The sequence below is a fragment of the Cibotium barometz genome, chromosome 51 (assembly GCF_041138505.1).
Source record: "Cibotium barometz isolate CiBa-2024 chromosome 51, ASM4113850v1, whole genome shotgun sequence".
NCBI classification, from domain to species: Eukaryota; Viridiplantae; Streptophyta; class Polypodiopsida; order Cyatheales; family Cibotiaceae; genus Cibotium; species Cibotium barometz.
The window spans coordinates 43,769,323-43,790,784 of NC_141096.1; positions in this window are offsets into that span (position 1 = coordinate 43,769,323).

Consider the following 21,462-nt stretch of genomic DNA (forward strand, 5'->3'; position numbering starts at 1 on the left):
TCCTTTGCACCCACATCTCGTATGACTACCATTAGCTGTCTCATTGCTTTGGCAGCACATCATGGGTGGAATGTACATCAGTTGGACATTAAGACTACATTCTTTAATGGTGATTTACATGAGGAGGTGTATATATCGTAGCCTCGTGGTTTTGCTATGAAAGGAGAAGAGTCTAAAGTATGCAGATTGAAAAAGGCTCTTTATGGCCTTAAGCAAGCTCCTAGAGCATGGTATGAGAAGATTCATGTATACTTGGTTGCAAATGATTTTTGCAACAGTCCAATAGAGAGTACCCTCTATGTGTGAAGAGGAGTAAGGACACGGTTTTGGTCATCGTTCTATACGTTGATGAAATACTACTCACGGGACTCGATATAGATCAGATTTTAGACTTTAAGGCTGATTTGCAGTCATCGTTTGAGATGTCAGATTTGGGGCCCGTTCATTACTATTAGGGGATTTAGTTTATGTAGCGCAATGATGGCATTGTTATGGTGTAGTCTAAATATATACAGAAGCTACTGAAGAGGTTTAATCTTGAAGACTGTAAACCTATGGCTACACCTATGGAGACATGTACTCGACTTAGTCTTCAAGATGCAGGAGACTCTTTTGATACTAGTTTGTATCAGTAGGCTATTGAATCCCTTCTTCATGTGTGCAACATGAGCCAAATATACAATATGCGGTCTCACAGTTGAGCAGATATATACATAGCCCAGGTATGAAGCATTGGCAGGCTGTTAAGCAGGTTTTTCTCTATTTACAGGGCACTTAATATTTTGGATTATTTTATCCAAAGGGGGGTGAGTCATAGCTGCATGCTTTCAGTGATTCAGATTGGATGTTATGACACACGAGTGTCCACTCGAGTGTCCACTAGTGGGTTCACCTTGGTGATTCATGTATATCATGGCTCAACAAGAAGCAGCTTACTGTGGCCACTTCCAGCTGTGAAGCTGAGTACAGGGTAGCTTTTATAGCTACAGTTGAGTGTGTGTGGCTCAGATATCTTATGGGTTGATTTGGGTGTTGGACAATTGTCTATAGCACTATGATTTTCAATGTGAGGGAAAGACTCTCTGTAGCAGAGATTAGCTTGGTCTATGTGCCTACACACGACAACATGGTAGATTTATTCACGAAGGCTCTTCCTCGTGAAAAGTTCAAAGCTTTTCATAAAGCTTTGGGCTTACTTCCTTTTTAGGATTGATTGGCCATACCGTGTACATGTTTACATCATCACTCCAAGGGGTATTTGTAGCATTATATGATAGTGATTTGTGTAAACACACTTAGGACCACTGGGGCACTTTTTCCCTCACTAGGAGGTTTTTTCCCCCATGCGTATGTACACCCTCTTATCTACTCATTTTGGGTTGTGTACTTATCTTTTGTATCTAGCACACATTTGTTAATTCTAATCTAGTGAGTTTGTGTGCTCTCAAGCTTCTCTATCTTGTGCGTGTGCATTGTTGCAACCCTAACCCTAATTCCAACAAGGACAATCCCATATGAATGTACGGATCCGTAAAGTCATACGGGCAGGTGATGATGTGGTACAAAAGTTGATGGAGGCACTCTTAATCACTAGGTAGCGATGAAAAATTCCATGATTTGGTTCTTGATCAAGTAGATGCTGATGGAGAAGATGATTCCCACAGTTCAACAAAGTTGGCAACGTAATGAAGAGGTTCTTCTTCAACTTGATGCTCAAGAGAGAGTCATGCTTCTTTTATAATTAAGGAAGCCTTGCTTTTTTCTAGAAAGTGATGCTTTTGTTTCTTTTTTCTTTTGCCTTTTACTTTGCTTTTGGTCTTTTTAATAGAAAATATGACTCAACTTTAGTCAAAAGCTCGTCAAAAGTTCTTGTTTTGCTTTTCTATCTTCAAGGCCTTGATTTTTGGACGTGGAGTTTCTTTTTGAAAAAGAGACTTTTAGCTTTTTGGTCAGGCTTAGTGTCCTCTTTACACACTGGTGCCCCTAGCTCGGAGTCAACCTAGTTTGACTTTTTTTCTTTTTCTTGCTTCTTGACCAAAACTAGTGCCTTTTCTTAATCAAACCTTATGGAACCTGTCCCCATGTCTTCTTCCACCTGTCTGGTGTCTAGGCATGCATGGGTTTTCATCATGAGATATAGAGCTAGGAGGGCCAAATAGTTACATTCCCTCCCTCTTATATCACAGTTATCCTCAACTACAAGACTGCAAGTGTTCCAAGCATATCCATATGCTCCATGTATATCCATGTGTTCCAAGTACATCATGTAGGTCCATATATTTCAAGGTACTAGCCCCATCTGGTGAGCTTGTGCTTCTGGTCTTTCCCCATATCTGCGGTGTCATTTGCTCATCTGGCAACATCTCATCCTTTGATTGCATCTTATGTTCATACTCGCCCATGATTATTTTAGATTTTTGATAAGTGAGGACAATTGCTTCTTACCCAGGGGCATGTTATAAAAGGAGTAAATTCATGGAATTTAATATTCTCACATTTCTCATTATTTATAAATTTGCCTAGATGGGTTTAAATTGGGACGCCTTTCTCAATCCGGGCAATCGTAGAGCTTACTTTGTACATACATAGGTGATTTTGTATATGCGTGAGAGTATAGGTTGCATCGTGTTAATTTATTGAGTTTCGTATGGTTATTTATGTTTTTAATCAATTAATTTATTAATTGATTAGCATAGTTGATGTAAGTGCATATCCTTGAGTTATATATTAGAGGCAAGTTGGTGGTGGTGGTGGTCAGGAGGATTTTGAGACACTCGACTTGGAGGGATAGTGGATTACTACTTGATTTTGTGTAACACATGCCATTTATTCCATTTTGGGTGGCATTCATAGTGGCTAGGAAGATTTTGAGATACTTTACTTTGAGGGTCAGTGGATTGATTTTGTGTAACACATGCCATTTATTCCATTTTGGGTGGCATTTATATTTATTGGCAACGAATATATTGATTTAGATATATGAAAGCTTCCTTATAGATATTTAATTTATGGCTTGCAATTGAATTTCATTATCCTCTCTCTTTGTTGATGGTGCACGGTGCACTTCTCTAATAAATTACTTTATTCTTTTTGTTGCATGTAGATGGCTGGTGGATTCCTCCTCTACTTTATAAGCTTTAAGCTTAAAAGCTTATAAAAGCTTCAAGCTCTAAAGCTTATCTTATATGGTTTTCTTATAAGCTACCAACCTTATTTTTTTAAAAAAATTAACCCACATTCATTTCAGCCTTTGCACTTATCTTCCTCACCAATAAATTTCAAAAATTTACAGAGCCATTTTTTGGGTCCCAAGATCCATAATTGTACCCAAAAATTGCCATTTGAGCTCGAAAGTGCACTAAAAATTACCAAAAAAATCTAATGAAAATTTCTTAAATTTTTCTTGAGCTTTTGCCAACAATTGTGAAAGTTTTCAGCCACTTAACCAAGCCAAATAAAAGCTCTTCACTTTAAATCAATGGATTTGAGTGCCAATTTTAATAAAGCCACCAATGGCGACACCAACGCTGAAGTTGCTACTATTCAAGACGGTGGATTTTCCAATTCTCTACTTCCACAACAAACCTTTAAAGATCAAATTTAACTATTGGGTGTTTCTCTACACTTTTCAGTCTTCTCTTTTTTATGTAAAGCCAAACATAATCACCTTCTTGAAAAGTCATTGCCTTACATCTCTTATTGGCTTGGGTCACATATTGTGTTTGGGATTTAGCAAAGCTTCATGTACTTGTTGAAGAATATGGGCAGGTACCATATGTGAAAGTCGAGAAGCCAGTGTTGGTAATTTCTTACCATACACGACTTCAAAAGGAGCTTTTTTTGTTAGCAAAATGTGGTGTATTATTGTAAGCAAACTATAGCAAATGAAGGTGTTGGTACCAAGTGCTTGGTGTAGAAATATTGTAGGACCTTAACAAGTTTAGAATGGTGCTATTAGGTGCTTTAGTATAGCCATTACTCTCAAGATAAAAAGTAGACGTGAAATCAATTTTAGCTATGAGATTAGAAAATAAAGCAATCCAAAAATGATTACAAAATATGGAATCTCGATCAGATACAATAACTTTAGGCAAACCATGATGTGTAAAAATATGCTTAATGAAAAGGTGTGTAACGTGTGAAGCAGGTAATGTTGTTTTGCATGCAATAAAATATGCTTGCTTACTAAATCTATCAAAAATGGTTGAAAGCATCATCAAAGGAATACATATCAAGAACGAAAATATTTGTAATGGAAGGATGCCTACTTAATGCATCAGCAGCTACAACATTTTCTTCACTAGGTTGATATTGAATGAGGATGAAAACTTTGAATGAATGATGCCCGTTTAATGTGGTTATTAGAAATCAAAGGTTGGGTACGTAGATGTTGTTGTAGACTTTGTTGATGATCAGCTTTAATCAAAAACTCAGAACCCAACAAATAATGTTTTTAGATACAAAGTGTATGAAGAACAAGAAGAAGTTCTTTATCATAAGTGCTATACTTAGTTTTAAAGAGTTTCAGATTATGGCTCTCATAATGCAAGAGGATGACAATCTTGCATAAGGACTGCAAGCAATGCCCGATCTACTAGCACTAGTGAGACGACAAGGAATTAATATACTCCATGATTATTTTTGATTTTGTGACAACTAAGGATAGTTGCTTCTTATACATGGGCAGAGGAGTAAATTCATGAAATTTAATACTCCCATGTTTCTCGTTATTTATGAATTCTTTTAGACGAGTGAGAGAGACACGAAAAAAAAAATCTTCTTTGAATCGCCGCTCACACGAATGAGAGAACATATTTTTTTAACTCGATCTACAGCTATCGAAAACTCAATCGAGATCATCATTTTTTTTTCAACCACCACGTATTTCATTTTTTGCTTCCCAAACTTGAAATGCCCTACTCCTAAAGTTCTCAAGGCTTTCATTTTAATTAATTAATGCGAAACAAAATTTGGCACCCATATTCACACTTCAACTATTACTCATGCTCCGCGTGAAAGCTCCTCTAGCTCCCCCCTTGGAGCATGAGAGAATGTGAGGGAAGCGACAGTAAAATTCCTGGTTTGAGATTGGTTCCATAAAACCCTTTTTCCTTAATCCATATTTTCATAATGAGAATCATTGATCTCTCATCAAGGTAATCTACCCATCATTTGACTGATTGTCCAACTAGATTCTTGGTGATTTCGATCAAGGAAAAACTAGTTAATTCAACTGTAGTCTATTCTTTGTATTAATATCTGGAATCGGTCCACAAGGTTTTTGCTTATCGAGAGATGGACAAGTAGTTTACTGACCGTCCCTCTCATAGTCATGGTCTAACCAAAATCATTCGCTTTAGTTCTAGCTTTGATTCCAAGGATTTTCTTTAGATAAACATCTACTGAACTTCTAACCGTAATAGATTAAGAAATGGTTTAGTTCTAGCTTTGATTCCAAGGATTTTCTTTAGATAAACATCTACTGAATTCCAACTTTGTGAATTTCATTCCTTCTTAACCATAATAGATTAAGAAATGGTTTTATATGAGAATATCAGATTTTAATGAAAATACTCTTCTTCCATTTAATCTAATTTTGGGTAAATACCAATTTTAATGATTTAACCACATAAAATATCTAAAGATATTCTTTCTACCAACTTAATTTATTAACCCTAATTCTCTAGGTGGAATTATGGTGAAAATTCCTCTTTTGTCACACCAAAAATTAATTCAATTCTTTCTCTACTTAAATACTATAAAAATTCTTCTTTTAACAAAATACAAATATCCATTTTTTGAATAAGCTTAAAATTTATCTTTTTCTTATTTAATGATTGGATTCCAATTGTCATGGTAATTCCTCTTTTATCATAAAATAAATTTATCTAAAATTTCTCTTTAATTTTAAATAAAATATCCATTAATTAAAATTTATCTTTTTCTTATTTAATGATTGGATTCCAATTGTCATGGTAATTCCTCTTTTATCATAAAATAAATTTATCTAAAATTTCTCTTTAATTTTAAATAAAAATATCCATTAATTCAATTATGCCAAGAATTCCACTTTTACCATTTAAATGATTGAATTCCAAATGTCATGGGAATTCCTCTTTTATCATTTAAATTTTCTCAAGCATAAAAATAAATTTATCTAAAATTTCTCCTTGAGAATGGTTGTCGTTCCACTCTTTGCTTTTCAAGTGATGGAAGGCCCTGAGAATGGCAGTGGTGCCATTCTCCCCTTCAATCAAGGTGATGGGAGGCCCTGAGAATGGCAGTGGTGCCATTCTCCCCTTCAATCAAGGTGATGGGAGGCCTTGAGAATGGCTTCACTTTGCCATTCTTCCTTTAATGTAATGGGGACTAGGAGTGCACCATTCCCCCCTTCAAGGTGATGGGAGTCCTTGAGAATGGAACCACTGCTAGTCTTCATTGAATGTGAGGAAGAATAGAAATGGTGCCATTCTCCCCTTCAAGGTGATGGGAGGCCTTGAGAATGGCACCACTATCATTCTTCCTTGAGAATAGAAGTGGTACCATTCTAACCTTCAACATGATGGGCTGGGAGGCCTTAAGAATGAATCTAGTGCCACACTCCCCTTTCAGGTGTGATGGAAGGCCTTCAAAAGGGAAGTGGTGCCATGATCCCCTTCAATCAAGGTGATGGGAGGCCTTGATAATGGCACCACTGCCATTATCCTCTTTAGGGTGTTGGGAGGCCTTCAAAATATGAGTGGTTCCATTCCCGCTCTTCAATCAAGGTTACGCAACATGCCTTGAGAATGGCAACACTGAAATTCCTCCATGAATGTAATGGAGAATGGCAATTGTGCCATTCTCCCCTTCAAGGTAATGGGAGGCCTTGAGAATGGCACCACTTCCATTGTTCATTGAATGTGAGGGAGAATGGTAGTGGTGCCATTCTCCCCTTCAAGAAGGTGATGGGAGGCCTTGAGAATGGCAGCACTACCATTCTTGCTTAAATGAAAGGGGAGAATGATATTAATTCCATTCTTCCCTTCAAGGCGATGGGAGGCCTTGAGAATGGTAATGTAAGGAAGAACGGCAGTGGTGCCATTCTCCCCTTCTTTAAAATGATGGACTGAAACTCCTTGAGAATGGTTATGGTTTCACTCTTCTCTTTCAAGTGATGGAAGGCCCTAAGAATGGCAGTGGCACCATTCTCCCATTAAATCAAGGTGATGGGAGGCCTTGATAATGGCTTCACTCTGCCATTCTTCCTTTAATGTAATGGGGACTAGCAGTGGCGCCATTCCCCCCTTCAAGGTGATGGGAGGCCGTGAGAATGGAACCACTGCCAGTCTTCATTGAATGTGAGGAAGAATAGAAGTGGTGCTGTTCACCCCTTCAAGGTGATGGGATGCCTTGAGAACGGCACACTCCCCTTTTAGGTAAGATGGAAGGCCTTTAGAACGGTAGTGGTGCCATTAGCCCCTTCAATCAAGGTGATGGGAGGCCTTGAGAATGCACCACTACCATTCTCCTCTTTAGGGTGATGGGAGGCCTTGAGAATGCACCACTGCCATTCTCCTCTTTAGGGTGTTGGGAGGCCTTCAGAATACGAGTGGTGCCATTCCCCCTCTTAAATCAAGGTTATGCAACATGCCTTGAGAATGGCAACACTGAAATTCCTCCATGATGAATATACTGGAGAATGCTAGTTGTGCCATTCTCCCCTTCAAGGTAATGGGAGGCCTTGAGAATGGCACCACTTCCATTCTTCATTGAATGTGAGGGAGAATGGTAGTTGTGCCAGTGCTATTCTCCCCTTCAAGGTAATGGGAGGTCTTGAGAATGGCATCACTACCATTATCCCCTTTAGGGTGATGGGGAGGCCTTCAGAATACGTGCGGTGTCATTCTCCCTCTTCAATCAAGGTCACGAGACATGCCTTGAGAATGGCAACACTTACATTCCTCCTTGAATGTAACGGAGAATGGCAGTGGTGCCATTCTCCCCTTCAAGGTGATGCGAGGCCTTGATAATGGTGGCACCACTTCCATTCCTCATTGAATGTGAGAGAGAATTGTAGTTGTGCCATTCTCCCCTTCAAGCTGATTGGAGGACTTGAGAATGGCATCCATTGCCTCGTTATTATTCCTTGAATATAAGGGAGAATGGCAACAATGTCATTCTCCCCTTCAAGGTGATGGGAGGCCTTGAGAATGGCACCACTTCCATTCTTCATTGAATGTGAGGGAGAATGGTAGTAATGCCATTTTTCCCTTCAAGGTGATGGGAGGCCTTGAGAATGGCACCACTACCATTCTTGCTTGAATAAAAGGGGAAAATGGCATTAATGCAATTCTCCCCTTCAAGGCGATGGAAGGCCTTAAGAATGGCAGCCACTGCGATTATTCCCTTAATGTAAGGAAGAAAAGCAGTGGTGCCATTCTCCCCTTCAAGATGATGAACTGGGACTCCTTGAGAAAATGGTTGTGGTTCCACTCTTCACTTTCAGGCGATGGAAGGTCCTGAGAATGGCAATGGTGCCATTATCCCCTTCAATCAAAGTGATGGGAGGTCTTGAGAATGGCTTCACTCTGCCATTCTTCCTTTAATGTAATGGAGACTAGCACTCGCGCCATTCCCCCCTTCAAGATGATGGGAGGCCTTGAGAATGGCACCACTACCATTCTTCATTGAATGTGAGGAAGAATAGAAGTGGTGCCATTCTCCCCTGCATGGTGATGGGAGGCTTTGAGAATGGCACCACTACCATTCTTCCTTGATGGAAAGGGGAGAATGGAATCGGTGCAGTTCTCCCCTTCAAGGTGATGGTGGGTGGCCTTGATAATGGCACCACTTCCATTCTTCATGGAATGTGAGAGAGAATGGTACTTGTGCCATTCTCCCCTACAAGGTGATAGGAGGCCTTGAGAATGGCACAAGGTGATAGGAGGCCTTGATAATGGCACCACTTCCATTCTTCATGGAATGTGAGAGAGAATGGTACTTGTGCCATTCTCCCCTACAAGGTGATAGGAGGCCTTGAGAATGGCACCACTCCCATTCTTCCTTGAATGAAAGGGGAGAATGAAATTGGTGATAGGAGGCCTTGAGAATGGCACCACTCCCATTCTTCCTTGAATGAAAGGGGAGAATGAAATTGGTGCCTTCAAGGAAGAATGAAATTGGTGCCTTCAAGGTGATGGGATGTAAGATTCCTTCCTTGAGCTTTTGAGGTGTGCAGGTGTAAAAACCTCCCCTTCTGATCTTATAATTATTCCTCTCTCTGAAATAAAAGAAAGATCTTGTTTTACCCTGTTTTGGCCTAGAGAGAGAAAATGTCTAGAGAGAGATAATTCAAAATTGAGATATTTTTGGATATAAAACTCCTCCTAGTGTCTAAAATGGTTTCCCCTAAAACAGATATTCAAAAAGAAATTTCCAATGTGCAATTGAAATAAATTGAAATCAAGTAAAAAGGACCTTAGCCTAAGGGTCCATATTTTCTAAATTTTTTGAATTAAGGTTCCTATGGACCAATTAGATTAATCCAAATGTAGGGAGGAGGTAAATTGAAGAATAAAAGAAAATTCTCCCAAAAATGAGTAAATACTCACATAAGATGAAGAGTTGACTAAGGACAAGGTTATTAGTTAAAAAAGAAGAGATATTTAGAGGAAATGATGCATTTTTGACACCTCAGTGTGGGGGAATTCCCCTCATGAAGGAGGTGCCTATTTCACATGTGTGGTTGAGTTTTAAACTCACAAATAATGAGTTATTTTTATCTCTCCTCTCTCCTGCTTCAACTAGATCCAAAAAGTAAGCTAAACTGACCTAAAAATGGTCAAAAATTGACCAAACTGATCTGGAAAATTCTAGAATCAGTTTGCTTGGTTAGAGACTCAATTTTTTCTATAAATGAAGCCTCCCCCTTTGTAAATGGTTAATAGTGTTTATACACTGTTACTCTACTCCTCCCCAGAGCCAAAAACAGTGAATTTATTGATAATTCATTATTTTTGACCATTTCCTCTTCAAAAGAATTGGTGGCCACTCTTGTTGCAAACAAGAGTAGATCCCTCAAACCATCAAGCCAAAGGAAAGCTCACAAAAATTCATGTAAGCTAGAAATTCTACTTTTTCTTTATTCCATTTAATGGTTTTCTAATTTTTGTTTTCTTTAAAATGAAAAATGTTGCTATGCCTTATTGGAAAGGCTTCCCCCTCTCTTCATTCTTGAATTCAACCATTCTTTATCCTAGATGTGTAATCAAATTGTTAGAATTAAACTTTTCATATTGTTTCTCTTTAAAAAGTGGAATTTGATTAGTTTAGAATGCTTTAAACCATATGGGATAATTTCTAAGTAACTTGAGAATGAAAAAAAAATAAAAAATGGTCAGCCATACAAAGGAGGTTATGGCAAAATTTTCATAAATTTTGTGAAATAAGTTTTATCTTTTATTATTCAAAAAGAGTAATCCCCACCGCTTGTGTATTCTAAAAGTGTCATTTTTATTCTATGCATAGAAAAATGCATATTAGAAATATTTTTATAATAAAAGTGTTATCCTCATTCGAATTAATTTCTATGCATAGAAGCATGCATATTGGAAAAATTTTGATTATAAAAGTGTTACTTTCATCAAAAGTGATTTTTATGCATACATACATGCATAAAAGAATTTTTTTATTATAAAAGTGTTACTTTCATTAAAATTGAATTTATGCATAAATAGATGCATAAAAGAATTTTTTTTAATTATAAAAGCATCACTTTCATCAAAAAAATTTTAATTATAAAAGCGTCACTTTCATCAAATTTTGATTTTATCCATAGAAAGATGCATAAAGAAATTTATTTTTATTTCAAAGAGTTATTCTCATTAATTTTGGTTTTATGCATAGAAAGATGCATAAAGAAATTTATTTTTATTTCAAAAGAGTTATTCTCATTAATTTTGGTTTTATGCATAGAAAGATGCATAAAGAAATTTATTTTTATTTCAAAAGAGTTATTTTAATTAAAAATTAAATTTATACATAGAAAGATGCATAAAAGATTTATTTTTATTTTGAAAGTGTTATTCTCCTTAAAATTGAATTTATGCATAAATAGATGCATAAAAGAATTTTTTTATTATAAAAGCGTTACTTTCATCAAATTTTGATTTTATGCATAGAAAGATGCATAAAGAAATTTATTTTTAATTCAAAAGAGTTATTCTCGTTAAAATTGAATTTATGCATGCATAAAAGATTTATTTTTATTTCGAAAGTGTTATTCTCCTTAAAATTGAATTTATGCATAAATAGATGCATAAACGGATTTTTATAAAAGTGTTATTTCCCATTGAATTTATGCATAAAATTGAATTTATGCATAAATAGATGCATAAACGGATTTTTATAAAAGTGTTATTTCCCATTGAAGTTGTTCTTATGCATAAATAGATACGTAAAGAATCTTTATATCAAAAATAAGAATTCTCTTACATTCTATAAATAGATGTGATAAGATGTGATATGAATGAGATAGATGAGAATGAATAGAGGATGGACGTGATGAGAATGAAAGGTAAATAGATGTGATGATATGTGATATGAATCAGATAGATGGGAATGAATGGATGGATGGATATGATGAGAGTAGATGGGAATGAATGGATGGATATGATGAGAATAGAAGTGATGAGAATTAGAGGTAAATAGATGTGATGAGATGGGATGCGAATCAGGTAGATGGGAATGAATGGATGGATGGATGTGATGAGAATAGAAGTGATGAGAATGAGAGGTAAATAGATGTGATAAGATGGGATGCAGATCAGATAGATGGGAATGAATGGATGGATGGATGTGATGAGAATAGAAGTGATGAGAATGAGAGGTAAATAGATGTGATGAGATGGGATGCGAATCAGATAGATGGGAAAGAATGGATGGATGGATGTGATGAGAATAGAAGTGATGAGAATAAAAGGTAAATAGATGTGATGATATGTGATACGAATCAGATAGATGGGAATGAATGGATGGATGGATGCGATGAGAATAGGAGTGACGAGAATGTGAGGCGAATAGATGTGATGAGATGTAATGCGAATCAGATAGATGGGAAAGAATGGATGGATGGATGTGATGAGAATAAAAGTGATGAGAATGAAAGGTAAATAGATATGATGATATGTGATGCAAATCAGATAAATGTGAATGAATAGATGAGATATGATGTCATGTGAATCAGGATGTAAATGAATGATATAGGATGTGAATAAATGTGATAATATGTGAATCGGGATGTGAATGAACCATAAGGGACGTGAATGAATGTGTTAGCATGTGAATCGGGATGTGAATGAATGAGATGTGATGTGAAATGGATGTGATAAGATGCAATGTAAACTGGATAGATGTTAATGTATGTGAAGTGATGAGATGTATGGGTAGATGCAAGTAGATGTGATGAGATGTATGGGTAGATGCAAGTAGATGTGATCTGATGTGGATAAATGAGTAAATAAGTGATGAGATAGAAAAAGATGTGATTAGATGAGAATAGAAAAAGATGTGATTAGATGAGAATAGGAATACTTATGAAATGAATGTGGATTGATGTGTGGGTAATGTGGATTGATGTGGATGGATATATGGATGATGTGGATTGACGTATGGATTGATGTGGATGAATGTATGGAAGATGTGGATAAATGTGTGGGTAATGTGGATTGATGTGGATGGATGAGTGGATAATGTGGATTGATGTGGATGGAAGTATGGATGATGTGGATTGATGTGTGGGTAATGTGGATTGACATGAATAGATGTATGGATGATGTGGATTGATGTGTGGATAATGTGGATTGATGTGTGGGTAATGTGGATTGATGTGGATGGATGAGTGGATAATGTGGATGATGTGGATGGATGTATGGATGATGTGGATTGATGTGTGGATAATGTGGATTGACGTGAATGGATGTATGGATGATGTGGATTGATGTGTGGATAATGTGATTGATGTGTGGGTAATGTGGATTGATGTGGATGGATGTATGGAAGATGTGGATGGATGTGTGGATAATGTGGATTGATGTGGATTGGTGTGGATGATGTGGATGGATGTATGGATGATGTGGATTGATGTGTGGATGATGCGATTAGATGTGAATTGATGTGGGAATGATGTGATGTGATAGGCATCGATGAAGAAAAAAATGTGGGAAGATGAGAAAAGATGGGGACTAATGTGAAAGGATGTGGAGTGATGAGAAAAGATGGAAATATTGTTGGAACTGTATTTGTATGTGAAATCTGTTTTTAAATGACTGTTTTATGTCAAGAATGCTGGGGAAGAATTTTGACCGTCTTGCGAATGAGGTCGTGGAAGACCTATCTGTTAAAGTTGCAACTGCTGACGGAGAGGGAGGACGTCTCGCATAGTAGCAAGGTCGGCCAAGGTCTTGACTAGCCTTGGTTTGATTTAAATGGTGAGCTTCCGGTACAATGGATGAGGGACCAAGGAAGCGGCCTATGAGTGAAGCACTAGGTGACCTGCGAAGGATCCTAGAGGGTGCTGACCATATGGTGCTCGGGGGTCGCCGAAGGATACCCACATGTACGTCGGGGAAGATATTAGAACAAGGAGTAAGAGTTGTTTTCTGAATTCGGGCATGGATCTGGTTGGTTGACCTTGCTGGTCCTCAACGGATGAGTCTATGGCTCCTTTATATGGATCCGCTAGTTGATCTTGCTGATCTTCAACGGAGATTCCATTTTGATATGTGAATATATTGCCGGGGTTACTATGAGCTAGGAACTATCAAAAAGGCCCCTGAGTGAACAGGTGGTGAGCGTTCTGGTTGCCAATGATACCATAGGTACACAGATGAAGGAATGATTGGAAATAAGGATTCAACCGAAGATTTTGAGGATTGTGATCAGTGATACAATGGTTTCATTAAATGATTGTTTTAAAGATAGCTGATGCTGAGAAAAAGGCAATTTCATATTGGGTGTGTAATTGGTGTGACTAATTTTAAGTTTGCATGAATATCCGGCTAGGGGGCCTGGGAAGTCTTTTCCCTGGTACCCGAGACAAAACCTAACCAAATTCTTAATTGGATCCCATCACTATAGCGGTTGGGTGGTTGGCTAACCCATGGGACTGGGGATGGGGTTAGGCTGGTCTGATGGATCCTTAAATTGAGACTCAATTCTCTTATGGTACGATAGATGAAGTAAATCTCGGACAAAAATTGTTCTATGGAAAAGAATTAACGGTTGTGCCTCTCAATGGAAAAAAGCATTGGTCTCTATGATCCAAGTGTAATCTTTTCCCTGATCTGACTTGGGACTTACGGGTTTGGTCAGATGAGTTCAATTATTTAAGGCTTTTGACTACGTTAGAGAAAAGTTATACTAGAGGAATCGCCCGTGCTTTCCGAGCAAGGGAAGTTTTTTCGGGATCGGTTTTGGAAGAACCGATGGATTAGTCTCTTGTCCGGATATCCATGGGAGAGGCCCCGAGTGTGAGACCCTGCCCTGCGCAAGAAGTGCTACTTCCGCTGCTAGAACCCCTGAATTCGTTGCGTGGTGGGGATAGGGACCTCACATGGGAGGCCTTGAGAATGGCACCAATTCCATTCTTCATAGAATGTGAGGGAGAATGGTAGTGGTGCCATTCTCCCCTTCAAGGTGATGGGAGGCCTTGAGAATGGCACCACTACCATTCTTGCTTGAATGAAAAGGGAGAATGGCATTAATGCCATTCTCCCCTTCAAGGCGATGGGAGGCCTTGAGAATGTTAGCCACTGCCGTTATTCGCTTATTGTAAGGAAGAATGGCACTAGTGCCATTCTTCCCTTCAAGGTGATGGGAGACCTTGAGAATGGCACCACTTCCATTGTTCATTGAATGTAAAGGAGAATGGTAGTGGTGCCATTCTCCCCTTCAAGTTGATGGGAGGCCTTGAGAATGGCACCACTACCATTCTTGCTTGAACAAAAGGGGAGAATAGCATTAATTCCATTCTTCCCTTCAAGTTGATTGGAGGCCTTGAGAATGGTAATGTATGATGGGCTGGAACTCCTTAAGAATGGTTGTGGTTCAACTCTTCACTTTCAGGTGATGGAAGGCCCTGAGAATGGCAGTGGTGCCATTCTCCCCTTCAATCAAGGTGATGGGAGGCCTTGAGAATGGCTTCACTCAGCCATTCTTCCTTTAATGTAATGGGGACTGGTAGTGGCGTCATTCCCCACTTCAAGGTGATGGGAGTCCTTGAGAATAGAACCACTGCTAGTATTCTCATTGAATTTGAGGAAGAATAGAAGTGGTGGTGCCATTCTCCCCTTCAAGGTGATGGGAGGCCTTGAGATTGGCACCACTAATATTCTTCCTTGAGAATAGAAGTGGTGCCATTCTAACCATCAAGACGATGGGCTGGGAGGCATTAAGAATGGCTCTAGTGCCACACTCTCCTTTCACGTGTGATGGAAGGCCTTTAGGAGGGCAGTGGTGCCATTATCCCCTTCAATCAAGTTGATGGGAGGCCTTTAGGAGGGCAGTGGTGCCATTATCCCCTTCAATCAAGTTGATGGGAGGCCTTGAGAATGGCACCATTGCCATTCTCCTCTTTAGGGTGTTGGGAGGCCTTGAGAATACTATTGGTATCATTCCCCCTCTTTAATCAAGGTTATGCAACATGCCTTGAGAATGGCAACATTGAAATTCCTCCATGAATGTAATGGAGAATGGCAATTGTGCTATTCTCCCTTTAAAGGTAATGGGAGGCATTGAGAAGTTGTTCCATTCTTCCCTTCAAGGTGATCGGAGGCCTTGAGAATGGGGTATGTACAATAATCGAGCCAAACCTCTGAGCTAAAACATCCGAGCTGATCCATTTAAGTCTTGTTTATTCATGTATTTATTCAAGAAAGTATCAAAATTGGCAATATCAAAATTACTCTGAAACATGTGACAAAATGGTGCCTGTTGTCTATTACCTAATGACATTCAAACACATAGCTCTCCAAATTCGTGTCGCCATTGACATGATAAAACTTGGTAACACCCCGACAACTACCAAACACTTGCTTGCCACACACAAACTTGGTACACAAAGAATCGAAATGGCAGATATGCTTGTCACCTCCATCCACAGCAAAGCTGAGCTGATCCCCAGAAGCTGTAATATCTCAAACAGAAACCAAACTATCAGGCAAATCCACAGAAGGACAAGGTTTGTAGGTAAAATGCAACCAATCAAAAAGCCTCTCCCTACAGAATTTGATCAAGGGCATCAAAAAAGGTTCTGTTTGGTACGATTGACGTGTAAAATTCTCACATAGTAAGTGTCATTGGCAAGTAAAAATTCTAGACCAAACCACATGCAACACCATGCATGCAACAAGACAGGCCAGACAAAAGACACAACCTTCCAAATGTTCCCAAAAGTCTAGGGATAGTCAAGGAGACAACTAAAGCACACTTTATTAAGAGTAGCAAGTACAAACAGCTAAAAAAATAGTTCAATAAACTCAAAAACGTACAGCTCCTAAATGGTCCTTCAAACGTACAGCTCCTAAATGTTGTAGAGAGCATGAAGAAATAGCTCACTCAGAAGAATCCCAAACACAAGACGCGAACACAACCATGAAAATGAGGAAGATTGCAATTAGCATATCAATAGCACAATGTGGAGGTGCACTTTTGGATTCAACCCTTGAAATTTGAAATTTTCATGACAAAATTTTGACATTAACTTTCAACAACTGCCCGTTTTCTCCAACTTCTTCGTAAAAAATTACAAATCTGAAGACCTTTCTGAAAAGGTAAAGGACAGAGCAAAGGAACCTCTTTAAATTTCTTAAACTGACTATATTGTATCTGAATCCATTGGCCTAATCAACATCCAGCACAAAAAAGATCATGTTCTTGCCATTAAAAACAGAGAGAAAACATATTCAGCCTACCTTTACTCATCAACTTCGCAAAGGGACTGCAGGACTGATACAAAATTAGAAAAGACTCTGTTAGGGTCCATGCACTGATACTTATGGGCTCACTGGCCTGAGGTCAATGTGACACTCGTGCCCTCCTCAACAACCCAAAATGCATAAAGAAGCAAAAGCTTAAATATACCATATTCAAGTGTCAACCATTTGGTGCAACACACTCCAGATGTAGCCTTGAGACAAAATATATGCAAAGCACAAGTAAACAAAGTAAAAGGGATCTCTCCTTCAATACACTAACATGCAGCACTACCGGTCTGCTAGCTGATCATCCTTCAACTATTGATGTTCATAAGCTCAATCACAAATCAGTTGCTTATATGCGTAACCTTATCTCATTACTATGTTCACCAGCAAGGACACAATTTCGTAAACACTGACAATAAAACTCCAGCCACTCCAGCCATTAAAAGTTAATTGCAAGCAACAAGGTTGCCGCAAAGCTCACCACAACACAAAAACCTTCAGAAAGCTTGCTTAAGAACTGGCATAGATTAATATTGAAGTAGACAAACTTCAGTCAGCATTGATAACAAGCTTCTTTCAAAAAAGAAGAGGCTAAAGTTAGACTTAAAGAGAGGTGCATGGAAAGACATGATTAAGAACCATGACACCTTCCTAACTCTTTTCATAACGACTGGTATCCAGAGTCTAACAGAGTCTAACAACAAACACAGACCCAAAATAGAAAGTTAACGTCAGAAAGTCTCCTCCTCTCTTCATCATTTATGTTGCCAATTGAACCAGATTCAGATCTACACTCTCCCTTAGAGTGCTTCTCAAACAAGTTCTTCTCCTCCTCAATGAAAGTGCCTTTTTTCATATCCAACCACCATGGACAGTGCTTCCTTTCCCAATCGGATAGCAAAAAGCCCCTGTAGAAGATGCATCCTCCTTGAACACTAGAGAAGTGTACATGCAAAATGCTGGAGGACTCAACATAGTCCAAGCTTTACATATATGGGGAATACTTGAGACTTGTTTGGACTCCACCATGGAAAGAAGATACCTGCAAGAATACCCTTATTGTAAAACATCCAAGCTTTACATATATGGGGAATACTTGAGACTTGTTTGGACTCCACCATGGAAAGAAGATACCTGCAAGAATACCCTTATTGTAAAACATCCAAAGCATTAAACAAGACAGTTGAAAAACAAGAGTTTGAGTTTGTAATCACCTGTACACCACACGTCTAGCCCCATTAGGAAGATCTACTTGCTTCAATGGAGGACTTGCAACTGTCATATCCTTAGAGAGTGGCTCATATAAAACTTCTCTATAACGGAACACAATGTCATGAAAATACTCACATCAAGAGTCGGATGGTCTGGAAGTATTAACTTCTCTCCTCCCATGTTCTTCTTCACTACCTGATTTAATAGCCGTGTGGCTTCTACAAGCACTTGGTCCATCCATACCTCCTTTGCCAACCAACGAATGAAACCATGGTCTGATGATTGTAGCCCATACGAGCTTTTAAAATTGTCATCCGCACCCAATAATGACAAAATCATCACCTTTTTTGTGGAAGAGCATGCAGCTATAGAAATTTGGTACAACTTATCCAAACTAATTCGAGATAAGTGATCTTCAAATGGTAGCTTCCATAAAACATCAAACCACTCTTTTCCATGAGAAGGATTCACAATTGACAAGATCTGTATATAAAATTGAAAATGTAGTTAGTTAAGAGACAATAGTATTAGTTAGGATAGCAATGCACAAAGAGACAATACAAGAGACTTACCCGGTGCATTTTTCTGCTGTAAGTCTTATTGATAGTCCTCTTAATTCCAAAAATCTTTTGAGTCTTTTCTTCCTTTGGCATACTTTGTGGCAATTTTTTGCATTGTATGTCAAAATCCTTTGTCCAACTTCCCTACACAAAAATATGTGTAATCTTGAATGAAAACAAGAAATAAATTCAATTGAGTGAATGAAAAAAGACTCACCGAAAAGACCATACGAGCCAGCAACATCTGTGTAAGGGGATACCAAACTCTTCTGTCTACACTTCCTTCTTTTGTTCTAGCCTTTTCAATACTTTGCTTCTCTTCTTCAGTAAATCCCTCAACAAACAGTTGTGCATCACATGCACACAAAGTACTAGCATGGTATAGGTAATCCCGCAAATTCGTCACAATAATCGCATGCTCATTAAGTCTGCATAGATGTTTTTATTAAAAAAAGAATGAAATAAATTAGAGACAGAAGAAAAGACAATTGAAAAAAGTCCACTTACAAGTTAAACCTTTGCAAAGCCGCAATCAATTTGAGCTCATCTTTGGGTTGTGGGGAAATGAACTGAGCGTGTACACGAATATGGCGTTGCTTGTTGTTACTCCACATCTCTTTGATACTCTCCATCCATGACGCTGTCCTATGGTTGCCTTCCCAAACATAAAACATTTTGTTTGAAAGAAAGGACCATGTCTCATTCTTTTACATACTCATTCACATCCATTCTTCACATACACATTCACATCCATTTTCATCAAATACACATTCATATCCATTCTTCACATACACATTCACATCCTCATTCACATCCATTCTTCACATACACATTCACATCCATTTTCATCACATACACATTCATATCCATTTTGCACATACACATTCAAATCCATTCTTTCACATACTCATTCACATCCATTCTTCACATACACATTCACATCCATTCTTCACATACACATTCACATCCATTGTCATCACATATCATCCGCTCACATCCCATATCATTCATTTACATCCTGATTCACATGACATCACATCTCATCCATTCATTCATTCACATCTATCTGATTCACATCTCATCCATTCATTCACATCTCATTACATCCATCCATTCATTCACATCTATCTGATTCACATCGCCTCTCATCACATCTATTCACATCATATTACATCCATCCATTCATTCACATCTATCTGATTCACATCGCTTCTCATTTCACATCTATTCACATCACATCTCATCACCTCTATTCACATCACATCCATCCATCAATTCATTCACATCTATCTGATTCACATCACATCTCATCACATCTATTCACCTCACATCTCTTCACATCTATTCACATCACATCCATCCATTCATTCACATTTATCTGATTCACATCACATCTATTCACCTCACATCTCATCACCTCTATTCACATCTATTCACCTCTATTCACATCTATTCATAGAATTTAAGAGAATTCTAATTTTAATATAAAAATTCTTTATGCATAAAAATTAATTTTAATGGGAATAACACTTTTGAAATAAAAATAATTCCTTTATGCATCTTTCTATGCATAAAAATAAGTTTTAATTAGAATAACACTTTTGAAATAAAAATAATTCCTTTATGCATCTTTCTATGCATAAAAATCAATTTTAATGATAATAATACTTTTGAAATAAAAATAATTCCTTTATGCATCTTTCTATGCATAAAATTCAATTTTAATGAGAATAACACTTTTGAAATAAAAATACTTTCTTTATGCATCTTTCTATGCATAAAAATCAATTTTAATGAGAATAACACTTTTGAAATAAAAATAATTCCTTTATGCATCTTTCTATACATAAAAATCAATTTTAATAATTAATATCAGTGATATCCATGCATATTCATAGGTGAATATGTACATGGAGTAATCAGAATATTTCTTTTAGATGCAAAAATGGTGGGAATTACTCTTTTGGAATAACATAAAAACAAACTTTCCTTTCCACAAAATTCTCGAAAATTTTGCCATAACCTTCTTTGTATGGCTGACCATTTCTCATTTTTATCATTCTTTAATTGACTTACTTTAACCCAAATTAGATTCATAGAACTCTAATCTACATAATTTTCTAAATTCAAGAGAGTAAACAATAAGAAGAGGTTAATTAATCCTTTAGTTAATCTTTCCAGGATTAAGAAAGGTTGGAATGTAACGAAGAGAAGGGGGTGGCCTTTTCATCAAGGCATAGCATTTGAATTTAATTCAATTTATTGCAAAACATAAAAGTCAAGAAAACCATAGATTTAAAATTAAACAAGTAAGAAAATTAACTTACATAGAGCTTGTAAGCTCTATGTAAGTTCTCCTTTGGCTTGAGGAATTGAGGTTTCTACTCTTGTTTGAAGCAAGAGTGGCCACCAATTCACTTTGGAGAGGATTAGGCCAAAAACAATTGAATTAATAAAAATATTCAATGTAAATGGCTTAGGAGAGGAGCAGAGTAACAGTGCATAAACACCATTAATCTTTTACAAAGTTGAGGCTTCTCTCTATAGGAAAAAGTGAGCCTCTAACCAAGCAAACTGGTTCTAGAATTTTCCAGATCAGTTTGGTCAGATTTTGACCATTTTTGGGTTAGTTTAGCTTACTTTTTGGATCTAGTTGAAACAGGAGAGATGAAAATATCTCATTATCTTTTAGTTTAAAACTCCTCCACACATGTGAAATAGGTGCCTCC